Source organism: Apostichopus japonicus, chromosome 16 (genome assembly GCF_037975245.1).
Source record: "Apostichopus japonicus isolate 1M-3 chromosome 16, ASM3797524v1, whole genome shotgun sequence".
Taxonomy (NCBI): domain Eukaryota; kingdom Metazoa; phylum Echinodermata; class Holothuroidea; order Aspidochirotida; family Stichopodidae; genus Apostichopus; species Apostichopus japonicus.
This window is the reverse complement of record NC_092576.1, coordinates 29475393-29488173: the sequence shown is the minus strand read 5'-3', so window position 1 is coordinate 29488173 and position 12781 is coordinate 29475393. Positions and strand designations below refer to the sequence as shown.

General features: G+C 36.9%; 1 long non-coding RNA gene across 1 annotated transcript; it reads left to right on the top strand.

The window, feature by feature from the left end:
- Positions 1-4180: 4180 nt before the first annotated feature.
- On the top strand, positions 4181-6307 carry LOC139981936 (uncharacterized). The gene is made up of 3 exons (XR_011797938.1): positions 4181-4922; positions 5515-5601; positions 6189-6307. It is a non-coding gene; the product is annotated as an uncharacterized lncRNA (long non-coding RNA).
- The last annotated feature ends 6474 nt before the right edge of the window (positions 6308-12781 follow it).

The following is a 12781-nucleotide window of genomic DNA, read 5'->3' as shown; positions in this document are numbered from 1 at the left end:
TCTCTGGATCATGTTTTCCCCGAAATAGACCAAAATATCCCAGAATGAGAGTAATAATATTGTATGAAATATGCAAATGAAAATCAAGCAAGAGAATTACAATTGTTAAGTGTATGGCATATAGCACATTTTACTAGGGCAGCACAGCACACAAGAATATGAAATGTACCTCTTCAAACTCAAAGGGTGTCTCATCTAGTGGTTGACTGCTTTGCCCAGTGGAATTCAGAGAAGAATCGGCCTGACGCTTGATTGCCGCTAGGTCATACTCTGCTTCAATCTCTTTTACTTCCTGAAAATAAGAACTCAGAAAGTCAGAAACTGTATTATACAAAGAAGAAATATAAAGTAATTAGTGAAGGCTGATTGAATCCGAAACTGTTCATTGTATACGATAATTGTAAAAGGCCTAGACAGGACAGAAAATAGAATGGACTTACCCTTTCCTCGCCCTTCGCTCTGAACCGTTGTTTCTTCTCCGTGGGTGCTGCAGAAGGCATAGCAGTGACGTCTGTCGACTCCACTGCAGTAGGGTAAGATATCCTAACACTAGGCTTACGCTCCGAACTAATATCAACACTGCTTATTGATGTCGAAGTTGCGGGTAGGCCTACATGTTCCATACCTGTTTTTTCCTCCTAAATGTTGGGTATTTATCCGGAAGAATGCTTCGGAATCCCTTGCCTGAAATGCCCCCAAAGCCAAACTGCTGTTGAAGGTTTGCAGCAATTGAGAAACAATTCTTGTCGAAGTGATCGCTGCATATCACAGTATGCTCAGTAGGCCCGTTAAAATTAGATCGCGTATTGTTCACAAAGGATACCCAAAGTTTCTTAGTTTTTTCGTCGGTTGGAAATCTATGGGTGCTAATTCCTTTTCCAGAAACGTTATTACACCCATTTTGCAATTTGGTAATACGGATGAATTAGCGTTCCTTTTTCACACTCCAAATTTAGGATTGATGTAGAGTAGGTTGTACACAAACAGTACCCTACAGTACCCATGTGACAGTACTGCCTCAGGTTGCGTCACTTGGTCAGGTGACCTTACAGACCTATTTTTCGGAGAGGGGATTTTGGAGGGAATTTGAAACGCGAATTTTTCACTTATATGAATTTTTTATTGGCTACAAAACTTAGCATTTCGTGGAGTAAATATACTTGAGTATACCAAACAGGGTGATTAGTAAAACCATGTCATGTCCTCTTTAACAATATTTTCGGGGTTGGCTGGGTTGCTAAACATATCCTTGGTACACATCCAGAAGCTTTGATAGACTCGAGTCGTAAGCCTTCTGGTCCAAAAAAGATCCCTCATCATGGAATCTTCTTAGGTTTGAAATGTCTTTCAGACACTTCATACACACTTTCCTATCAGAAGTTAAGTTGGCCCTTTTGTCACCAATTTCTTCATAGTATGCTTTTATCCTTTCAAATTCTGGAACTGTGTGACCTTGAACCTTTTTGTTCAAGTACTTCTGGCACATACCGCATTTTGTGGCCCTTGGGGAGTCGTACCATTTCATATAGTTGCTTCTGCATAGTGCTCCTTGAGTGACATCTACAGGATCAAATTTGTCAAGCCCCATACATGCTGCAAAAGTTGGCCAATTCCCGACTGGTGTTGAAGCCACACTGTATGCATCACACATGTCAAATGACTGAAAAAGACATGGCGCTTTCCCTGCTTTTTCCGGAGGTTGCTCTATGGTAGAATCCAATTCATTGTTTACATCATGTATTTTACTGGCTCCTTGATCACTAACTTCACACATGTATGATGTACTGGTTCCTTCATCACTAGCAACATGGAAGTGTAATTGCTCCTTTGACACTAGGAACCCCTGGTGAATCGTCGCTAGTAACCTCTGGTGTACTGGCTCCTTTATCACCTTCTGATAGCCTTTTTGACATTTTCATGTAAATCCTAGGAACTGTCGATCATACCTTTTGAAATCATTTATATCAGTAAATGAAATTTAGGGAAGAAATTCAAAGAATTATACAATTATACAATATATAGCTATATATCCAGTCTAAAATGTCTATTATTGAATTTATAAAGACTTGTTCTTCAAATTTCCCAAAAAAGTGCGGACTGTTGGACTTCCATGGACACAATCAGTCTTAATGGGCAGGAATGACGTCACAATAACACTAACAGTATTTCAAGTACATCATAAATGAGTTTTGCCAACTACTGTACAGTCTTTTACAGTATAAGATGTATAAGATGTTCGTAAGATAAAGTATGTCTTTGCTAAACCTTTACTCTTCCACACGGCGATCGTATCCCCATTTTGGGTGCCCCAATTTTGACTACCCCTCCGACGCGTGTTTTCAAATAAATACTTAAAAAGTCAAGTAAGGATTAATCAACCAATGGCAAGTGTGCCATCCAAGGGGTCCAGAAATTCAAAAGTTTTTACTTATACTCTATACTTTACGGTAAATGCATAACCACAAACTATGATTAAAATAATAATAATTAATAATAATAATTTCCGTTTTGCAATACATTCAGTAACACACAATGTATCAATAAGTTAGCCACTTCTTTAGACAAGCATTTATACAAAAATCCACTCAAACAATTTTGTCATGTTCAATTGTATTTTTTTCTGGCCCTCAAATTATGTACAACTTTGTTCATAGTAAAGCACTGACAGAGCTTCAAAAAATGATAATTCGTCTCTGGTGAGACCAAAGTTCTGAAATCGACGCGGGGACGCGTTCTCTTTTAACGTGCGAATATTTCAGACGATTCGGAAAAAGAGGGCCCTGTTGAAGATATTGCGGGAAATGCAAAAATAAAAGCATTGACGCGCACGATAAAAAATTGTCGCACGCGCTGACCAGAGAGCGACTATTTTTTGGGGGAGGGGGGGGGGCTAAAAGGAATGACAGATTGAAACTAACCAGTGAAAATCATATTTGTTCAAGGTTTTTTGCTCCTTTGTAATTCTGTCTGGAATGCTGCATGATACAGTTTGCTGTTGTAAGAAAAGAAATTCTTCTATAACAATTGTCTGTTTCTAATATGTGGAAAGCGAACACAATTCAACATTTCACACAAATACAGCCATCAGTGATTCCTGCTATTCTACAATATCCGTATGTACTCTAATAGTGAATTTATATAATTGTTGATGCCATGTACGAAAAAATATACAGTATTTCACTTTTTTGATAGCTAGAAGTAATGATTTTAGCAGGGGGAATTTTTTGGCTACAGCATTTTACCAAAAAATTCAAAAGATAGCTTCAACAAGATCATTAATTAACAAAATGTTTATCACTGATAATTAACCAATTTCCCCAAAAACCAAAATCAACATATTGAAATGTACGCACTACATGAATTCCATGAAATTCTGAGTGTTTCACACATACTTCCAGAGCTAAATTGAAACTTGAATAATGATTACTAAATTAAGAATAATTCGTAAATTTCAAAAAGTAAGAAAATACTAAACAGGAGTTAAAAACTTGTATTCTATACCTCAAAATTACATCTGTAGTGGAAAATTGTTTATTCTTAAATTTCTTTTGTTACAGGATTATAATACAATCGATCGAAGCAGCCCTCACCCTCTTTTTTTGGGAATAAATGCTGGATTTGTGCAGGAAAAGTGAATTTTTAAACATCACTGTAACCGGCTAGTTTAGCTAAAAAATGCATTTTTAGATATGGGGCCACTTTTTTGTCCAAAAAGAAAATCATTAATGTAAGTAGTTTCCATGCATCTGACCATCACGAGAGTTGCAACACACTGAAACAGTGAGGATACTTAAAATTATTTCCCAAAAAATTGAACATAGCTTCGCCGTATGCGGGACTTTAAAAGTAAAGTGCCGCGGACACTTTCAAAAGGTAACATAATTTTCACCATATCTGTCCTTGTTATAAGCATGTTGGTGTAAATATCATAAGGTGTGTCGGAATACGAACATTATTTCCCTGGAATGAGCTTCCCAGACTACAACATAAACTTCCATAGCCTATAGGTCTAGGTTCGATTCGGATTTATTCATTAAGCTTAAAAATAAAGCTTGGAAACTTTGTCATCATTTGTATTTATGAGAATATGGATGCTTGATGACTTGATACTATAGTAAGTACTGAGTACTGAGAGAAAAGTAATGAGATTCTTCCAACACTGATGCCCATAAGAGTTGCATTTAAATAAAATATAAAATATAAAAGTATTGTTTCTGAAATTAAATAATTATTGTTGTTTATACCTAAATTAAAGGCTAAGAACATGTAAAAATGAGAGAATGGGACGGATAGAGTACCCGCAAAACTTACGAACAGTTTTGACTGGGTAAAGGAGGTGTTTTTTACCGGATATAGCAATGTATGTTTGACTGAGGGCCCTCGGTCAGAAACTGAAACCGTACAAATAATTTTTTTTTGGACAGGACAGTCTCTAACCGGTAATAGTTCCATCTCATAAATAAATGCCTAATGGGCCTTATAATATTAATGAAGATTAAACAGTTAACATTTTCAAGTTCCTACTGAAATATATTATTGAGATATGTTTCTCCGAAGGCGCCCAGCCTAGACAAATATATTCCATGAAGTTGAACTCACCTGAAGAGAAAGTTAAACCACACCTGACCCAAATGCAATCACACCCTAGCGAATACAATTAAACCCTACCAAAAATGCTGCAAATAAGACAATAAACAATACGATAAATGTTCAATTGTTATAGGCCTAAATGATGATGTGGATGATATTTGTAACTTTAACATCAAGGATTTGGATCATGACAAAGATACCAACAATGGGTATGCAGAAACTGCAACTGGTACAGCTTCAAAGACAACTGCTACTGGTAGGCCTAAAAGAAATTCCTCCAATCCTTCTAAATCCAGTTCAACAAATGAAGAATTTGCCAAAGATATACCAAGGTTTGTTTATGTCTTAATATTTGTTCATTTTATATGCTTAATACTTCATTTCAATTTAGCAAGAAATCCATGCCAAATATTCTCTTAGCTAGGCCATTGTCATGACGTCGGCAACCCTTAGCCCGATACCTCTACCGAGGCCACCCTTTATTTTATAGAAAAGAATTTAAAATAAAACATTGTTCATCTGTCCTCGACAAAAAAAAAATCACTCTGTATATTGACCGTGTTTGACAATATAATCCATGCAAGTTTTTCAAGACAAATAACAGCATTACTACTGAAATCACTTCAAAGGAATTTTGGAACAAATAAGATAAATAATTAAAGTTAAGACTAGGCCTACTTTGATTTATAGGCTAGGCTAAGAGTAAGATTAAGATCCTGTTATGATACATACTTTGTTTTGCTGATGGTGGTCAATAACAGTTAATGTCTTTACTATGGTGGTCCACTATCATTACAAAGCAAGTTTGTAACAAATATTCGATTTATTGATTTATTAATAAAATGAAAGGGAATGTTATTCCTAGAGCATGTAGATTTTACTTTTATACCACAGGTTAACTTTTGACTTCAATTTCTCTTACAGTACATGCGACAGGTTGGCTGAACAAGGAGATCTTGATGGTATGCTGCTGCACTGCAATGATCTAGAGGAGAGTGGTTTCACAGAATGGTAAGTCTTTTGAAGTTAGGAATTTCTGATTCATATACATGTACTCTTACTCCACAAACAAGCAAAAATCTGTTAAGTCAATCAGAAATTGCTCAGTTATGGTATACACACATGTTTGGATCAAATGTGGTCATAAAATTTGGGTCAAATGTTACAAAGGGGTCATTAGAGGTCATTGTGTAAAACATTGTAAGATTTCAGGATTGGCAATTACGATCGTCGTGTTGTGCTTCTTTCGGGATGTTCAGAAATTTGGTTTATTTAATCCTCGTTTGCTGAAAGTCGGCAGGCTCCTTCTCGAGCATAGACGCCAAACTAGCAATGCCAGTCTCATATGACCATGCACAATTTGTTTTTGACGTCTATGATTGAGGAAGAGCAGATAGATCTCTACAATACAGAAAACTTTACGGCAATTCAAGATGTTTCTAAGTTGAGCAAAAAGGACCAAACATAATGCATTACCCCTCCCACCTCCACTGCCAGAATAGAATTTCATGTAGGAAATCTGCCCAAAGATGTGCACTAAAATTTGTGCTGGTGATAATACAAAAGAATAATGAAATAATGTATTATTACTGTTACAGGGAACCTTCTGAGGATAGATAAGAAATAATAAACCATGATGAGAGCAACATAACTGAAGACATTGAAGACTGACTTGATGCACTGGAAGAAACAGAAATATTCTTTGACTGCCAGCAACCATCAGAAGATGATCTACAAAAAATCAACCCAATTCTGAAGAGAAAATACCACTATATGCAGGTGCAAAACTTACCTTGGGTGAAAGTATGCTCCTGGTGATGCTTTATGCCACACGACATAGTATTACTGGTGTAGCTTTGGTTGACTTGCTAACACTCATATCCTTGCATTGTTTAACCCCTAACATATGCAAGACCAGCCTTCATTTCTTCAATCAGTTTTTTTGGAAAATTCAGAACCCTATCAAGTTTCATCAGTTCTGAAGTTACTGCCATTACCTCCTAGACAAGGCAAAAAACAATAGTTATTGCCCAGTATGTTCAAGACAATTATCATAGGAAAGTAGCATATCCTATTTCATTGAAATCCCAATTCTGCATCAACTTCGATGTCTTTTCAAGAAAGATGGTTTTTATAAAGATCTGCAACATCGGTTTAAGAGATCTAAGAAGTACGATGATAACATTGAAGATATATATGATGGTTTACAGTACAAGCAACATTTCAAAGCAGGTTGAATTTTGCAGGAAAAAAAATCGCATATCTTTTATGTGGTACACAGATGGATGCGCCATATTTAAGTCTTCCAAAGTTAGTTTATGGCCATTATTTTTTGCAATAAATGAGTTGCCATATACCAAGCGATTTCGGAAGGACAATCTAGTCTATGCAGGATTATGGCTGGGACAAAATCCTGCAATGGCTACTTTTCTTAAACCGTTTCACCAGTCTCTACAAGAATTAATGACAGGAATTTTTGTGGAAGTTCCTTCATGTAAATTCACCAGTCACTTTAAAGGCCATGGTATTGTGTGGAACTTGCGATCTCCCCGCAAGATGTTTAATGTTGAACATGAACCAGTTTAATAGAAAATATGGTTGTAGTCTTTGTTTGCAAAAAGGAACATCTACAAAAACAGGAAAGGGTAGGACTTGGACTAACCCATATGATCCAGCCAATCCCAGTGGTCCTAAGCGAACACAAAATATGTTAGTTGATGATGGAAAAAAAGCTTTCAGAGAACAAAATGTGGTTAATGGAATTAAGAGGCCCACATTCCGCACTGGTACTGGTTGTGATGTGGTACATGGGACTGCTGTGGACTACATGCATATACTGTATTACTTGGAGTTGTGCGTAAATGAATGCACCTATGGTTTGACAGTTCTTGTTCAAAGTAGTTATTTTCCCTTTCAAAACATGTAGCTGAGGTTGATGGTAGAATAGCCAATATTAAACCACCACACACAATCTCCAGGGTACCAAGAGGGGTAAAAGAGAACCTTAAATCTTGGAAAGCATCAGAGTTTAGGTCCTGGTTGTTTTATTATTCTATTCCCACATGGTATGGTACTATGGGTGACATGTTTTTCCATCATTTTGCTTTACTTGTAAATGCTATATTTATACTCAACAGCGATTCTATTTCTGCTGAAGAATTTATTCAATGTGAAAAGTCACTACAGTTGTTTTGTTCTATGGTGAAAGGTATATGACTGCTGTTGTTCATCAGCTACTACATCTCACAGATGTTGTCCAACACCTTGGTCCCTTGTGGGTGCACTCTTGTTTTGCCTTTGAAGACACAAATTGAAAACTTCTTGATATGTTCAAGGGGACAAAGAAACCACATCTCCAAATTGCATCAAATATATTCACAATGTTAAAGATTACAGAGCTACTCCAGACAAAATTTATTCAACCAGAAGTTCAAAATTTCATCGAAAACCTTTCAATAAAGAAAAAGGTTAGTGCAAACATGGATTCATTCAAAAACAGGAATTGTTGGAACAACAAACACATTCATCCAAGATGCTCGTTTTGTTTCGCTTTTGACCGAATACTTAGGCTACCTACCAAACAAATGTTTCAAATTTCTTCGCCTAAAACTGAACAATATTTTGTACCAGAGCAGTGAGTATACTTTAGTTCACAAAAGAAATTCTTATACAAAGTACAAAGTTAGTAAAATATATTATTATGGACACATCAATTCTTTTTTGGAAGTGTCAGAAAAAGTGTAGCTGCCTGGAACTAAAATGTTTATGTCCTGCAGTATATCTTGCAATTTTACAAAATTTGGGGACCACTGCTCAACCTTCTTCAATGAAAACTCGTCTGGTGCCAAGTTGAAGCATATTTCTACCGTTTTGTTGCAAAGTCAAACTATCCATGTTATAGAAGTTACGGACCTTCTTGAGTTATGTGTTTTTATTTCATTTCATGATAATTTAGCTAAAGGCTATGTTATTCAATGTCCAAACCTTGTTGAATGCGACTGACTGTTAACATCTGTTAACTGGAAAGTGGGGAGTTGTCAGGGTGAGTGCCTCAGTAAATGTTAATTTTTTCAAAGCACCCAAAATGATTTGTACTGGTAACTGGGACCTACAATCTTGGACAAAATTCCTAATTTGGACACCCCTACTCAATGTTGGTGATTCGCTTATCTAGGGCTGGGGGATGGGTTGGTTAAACGACTGTTACCATCATTTCCTATGAAATAATGCAGAGTGCAACAACAATTTGGAGAAAGATTGTAGCTTGGATGTAGTAAATGTTCTTATGTTGGAAGGAAGAACAGTTGCCTCTTATGAGGCTTCTGACTTACATTTATATTTCTGATTTGGAAAATTGTCAGTATATGAGATATGTTTGTACATGTTGATGGAGTTATCCTGGGCCGACCTTTTACTATCTATCCATGTACCTGTTTAGATGTTTTGATACAACTTTGACCCAATGAACAGTGTAGTAGTCTAGGGTTCATTACGAGATCCTTGAAAACAATTTAATAAATGCCTCCTGCACAATTTGAACTCTTGTTATTATTTTTTCATTGTTTCATGCATATCATAACTATTGGTATTTCAAAAGTATGAGATTAATGTCAAACTAATTTTCTTGTATAAAAATTGTTATGTTTCACTATTATTGCTGCAATTATAAAAAATATATTAACTGCACATTTAAAGTTTTTACAGAGCTGCCAAATGCACAATTCAAATGTTGTCAGGTAGTGCATGCACTCAATTTTTTTCAAAGTGCCAATTGCACGCATCAGATGTTACTTGCTGCAATCGCGGTTGGACCCACCTGATGTGCTATCATTCCAAAGTTTCTACAGTACACATCCCTGCTTTATCCTTTTTGACTAATTTTGACCCTCTTAACGCGGTTGTAACATGTTAAATAAAGGTTGTGGTTGCCTACTCAATGCTGTTCAATATAAAAATGTATGTATGTATGTATGTGTGTATGTATATATATAGATATACATATATATACATATATCTATATATATATATGAATATATATATATACGAATATATATATATATATATAATATATATATATGAATATATATATATATATAGGACAGGTTTAGGGTCGGGGTCAATGGGCAATTGAGGTCAAACGTAAAAATGGTACTCAATGTTCCTCAGGCTATCCACCACAAAATCATTCAAGTGGTAAGTTTTATCCATCTGCTTCCATGTCTTGACATGTTATGACCTTGGATGACATTTGAACAGCATCATAACCATAGTGATGAAAGAATTATGTGAAAGTATAGTGCCGTAATATCATTCCAGCACTGATCATAACCATAGTGATGAAACAATTATATGAAAGTATAATGCAATAATAGCATTCCAGCACTGTTCGCAGGTTAATGCTATCACTGTACTAGTTTCACAAAATTGTTCACACAATTGGATGAATGGCGCTAAGTCCCAATCACAGCATCATGACAAATGGCTCCTGGTTTTTCACAATGGTATGACCACTCACATACTTACAGAGCACACACAGTGACACACACATACAAGAAGCATACAATTCACCTGATATCAAATGAAATAATCAAGACAACAAACTTGGTGATCACATTTGTTTTATTTGATCATGTGAACTGGAATACTATGTGTCAATTGCAATGAATACAACAAGGAGAATACCACTAGGCAATCAATGATCAGTCGAGACCTAAATCAGCTGGGTAGCAGAAAAGGCTAAGTATAGCCTATAAATATTATGTTTAAAAATGTACAATGGACGGAAGAGCTGTATTGACAATAAAGCAATACAACTCCCAGATGACATACAGGAACCCGTATTAGTAAAGACTCTTGAAGGCAGCTGGACAATTGACAAGGATGAGTATAAAAGGATGAGTATAAAAAATAGTTTATAAAAAGCAACAACTGGAATGGCAGGAGTTGAATGGCACTTGTAACATCCGGATCACCTTGGATGCGGTTGGGGATTCAAGGCATGTGTAGCATAAAAAGTAATAAAACAAGGGCACAAGGGTGCAACCACTGGGGAATGTCATGCCCCCAGCCTTCTCGTGAACCCCCAACTTTTTGGAAGTTTTCATACTGTTAGTGTGTGCCTGTTTTGTGACCCCCCCCCATTGGACCCCCAACTTTTATGAAGTGGTCTGTTTGACCCCCCTCCACAACTTTCAACAGGTGGTTGGGCCCTTGTAATAAAATGGATATTATGGATGTACAAAATGGAGGAGTTGCAATTGCAAGAATTGGTAAAGCAATACAACTTCCTGATGGCCTATTACAACCTGTATATGCACTGGGGAGACTGTGAGTGGGGTGTAAACAGTCAAGACTCTCGAAATCAGCTGGAGAAGCTGACAAGGATAAGTATAAAAATGTACTCATAATATAAAAACTTTATAAAACTTTATAAAAACAACAGCTTTAATGGCAAGAGTTGGTACAGCACTTGCAACATCCTGGTGATTTTCTGGGACTATCGATAGATGAGTCGCCTTGGATTCAAGGTATTTGTAGCATAAAAATGACAAAATGTATATTAGGTTAAAAATGTAAAGAATGGAGGAGTTGCAATGACAAGAATTGCTGAAGAAATATAACTCCCTGTTGACCTATTAAAACCTGTATATGCATTGGGGAGACTGTGAGTGGGGTATAAACAGTCAAGACTCTCGAAATCAGCTGGAGAAGCTGACAAGGATAAGTATAAAACTTTATAAAACCGACAGCTTTAATGGCAAGAGTTGGTACAGCACTTCCAACATCCTGACGACCTTGTGGGACTATCGGTAGATGATTCGCCTTGGATTCAAGGTATTTGTAGCATAAAAATGACCAAATGTATCATAGGTTAAAAATGTAAAGAATGGAGGAGTTGCAATGACAAGAATTGGTAAAGCAAGACAACTCCCTGTTGACCTATTAGAACCTGTATATGCACTGGGGAGACTGTGAGTGGGGTATAAACAGTCAAAACTCTCGAAATCAGCAACCACGGTATTTGTAGCATAAAAATGACAAAATGTATCATAGGTTAAAAATGTAAAGAATGGAGGAGTTGCAATGACAAGAATTGGTAAAGCAATACAACTTCCTGACGGCCTATTGGAACCCGTAAGTGATTTGAGGAAACAAACTTGCAATACAGCACGACCAACTTCCTCATGACCCAATGGGACCCACTGCAGATGAAAGTCTCCCCTGGATTCAAGGTAATTGTAGCATGGCAAAACTGTACAAAGTGGAAGAGCTGCAATGACAAGAATTGGTGAAGCGATATTACTTCAGGATGGCTTATTTCTCCATAGGTTAAAGATTGCTGTGATATTCGTACAAGTGTAAAAACGTATAAATGCGCAGTTTTGATGACAATAACTGTATAGCAATACACAACTGCCCTATATCAGATGAATAGTCATTAGCTCAAGCCAGGACCCCGCCCTCCCCTCCCCTACACAAATACCTCCCAAGGAGAAACTTCGGCTGAATATATGACTCTGAAAAATAGCCATCACTGAAGTATTGCACATTTCAAGATGAGCATTCGTACTAGTGTATGCAACACCATGTTTCTCAATGTGGCTGTGATCCACAATGCAAACGTTCTGCTATATTCACTATTCTCTTCCCTAATGGCCAGCTGATTAAAAAAAAATCAAATTTCATTTAACATCACTAAGCCGTAAAACCTGATCTAAACCAACCAAATCGAGCCCATCGAGAATACACATTACACTCGCACAAGTTGACTGGGAACTGTAGGGGTTACTGATATTACAATTCTCACAACTCTGCGCAATTTTATCTAGATCAGGCCTCCAGACAGTCAATTTTATTGTTGAGACTTCCCATCCCAAGACGGGCCCACCTTTTATGGCAGGCATATATACTCTCCGAGATTGTTGGAGTGCATACCAAGCCTTAAGCTACATATGAGCGCTATATAAGCCTATATACATTATTATCAGTATCTGTTTAGGTCATTACCTGACCCAATATGCAACCAACAGGGAACACTTTCCCACCTTGTAGACGTGATCTGTTTGTAGTGTCATAGAATCTTATCTACTACTGGTCGAGACCTCAGCCCCTACTGAAGAGGGGTTCCTTGAGCATTAGCTTATTTTGAGCCTGGGTTAGCAGAAACGGGATGAAGCTGGTCAACCTTTGC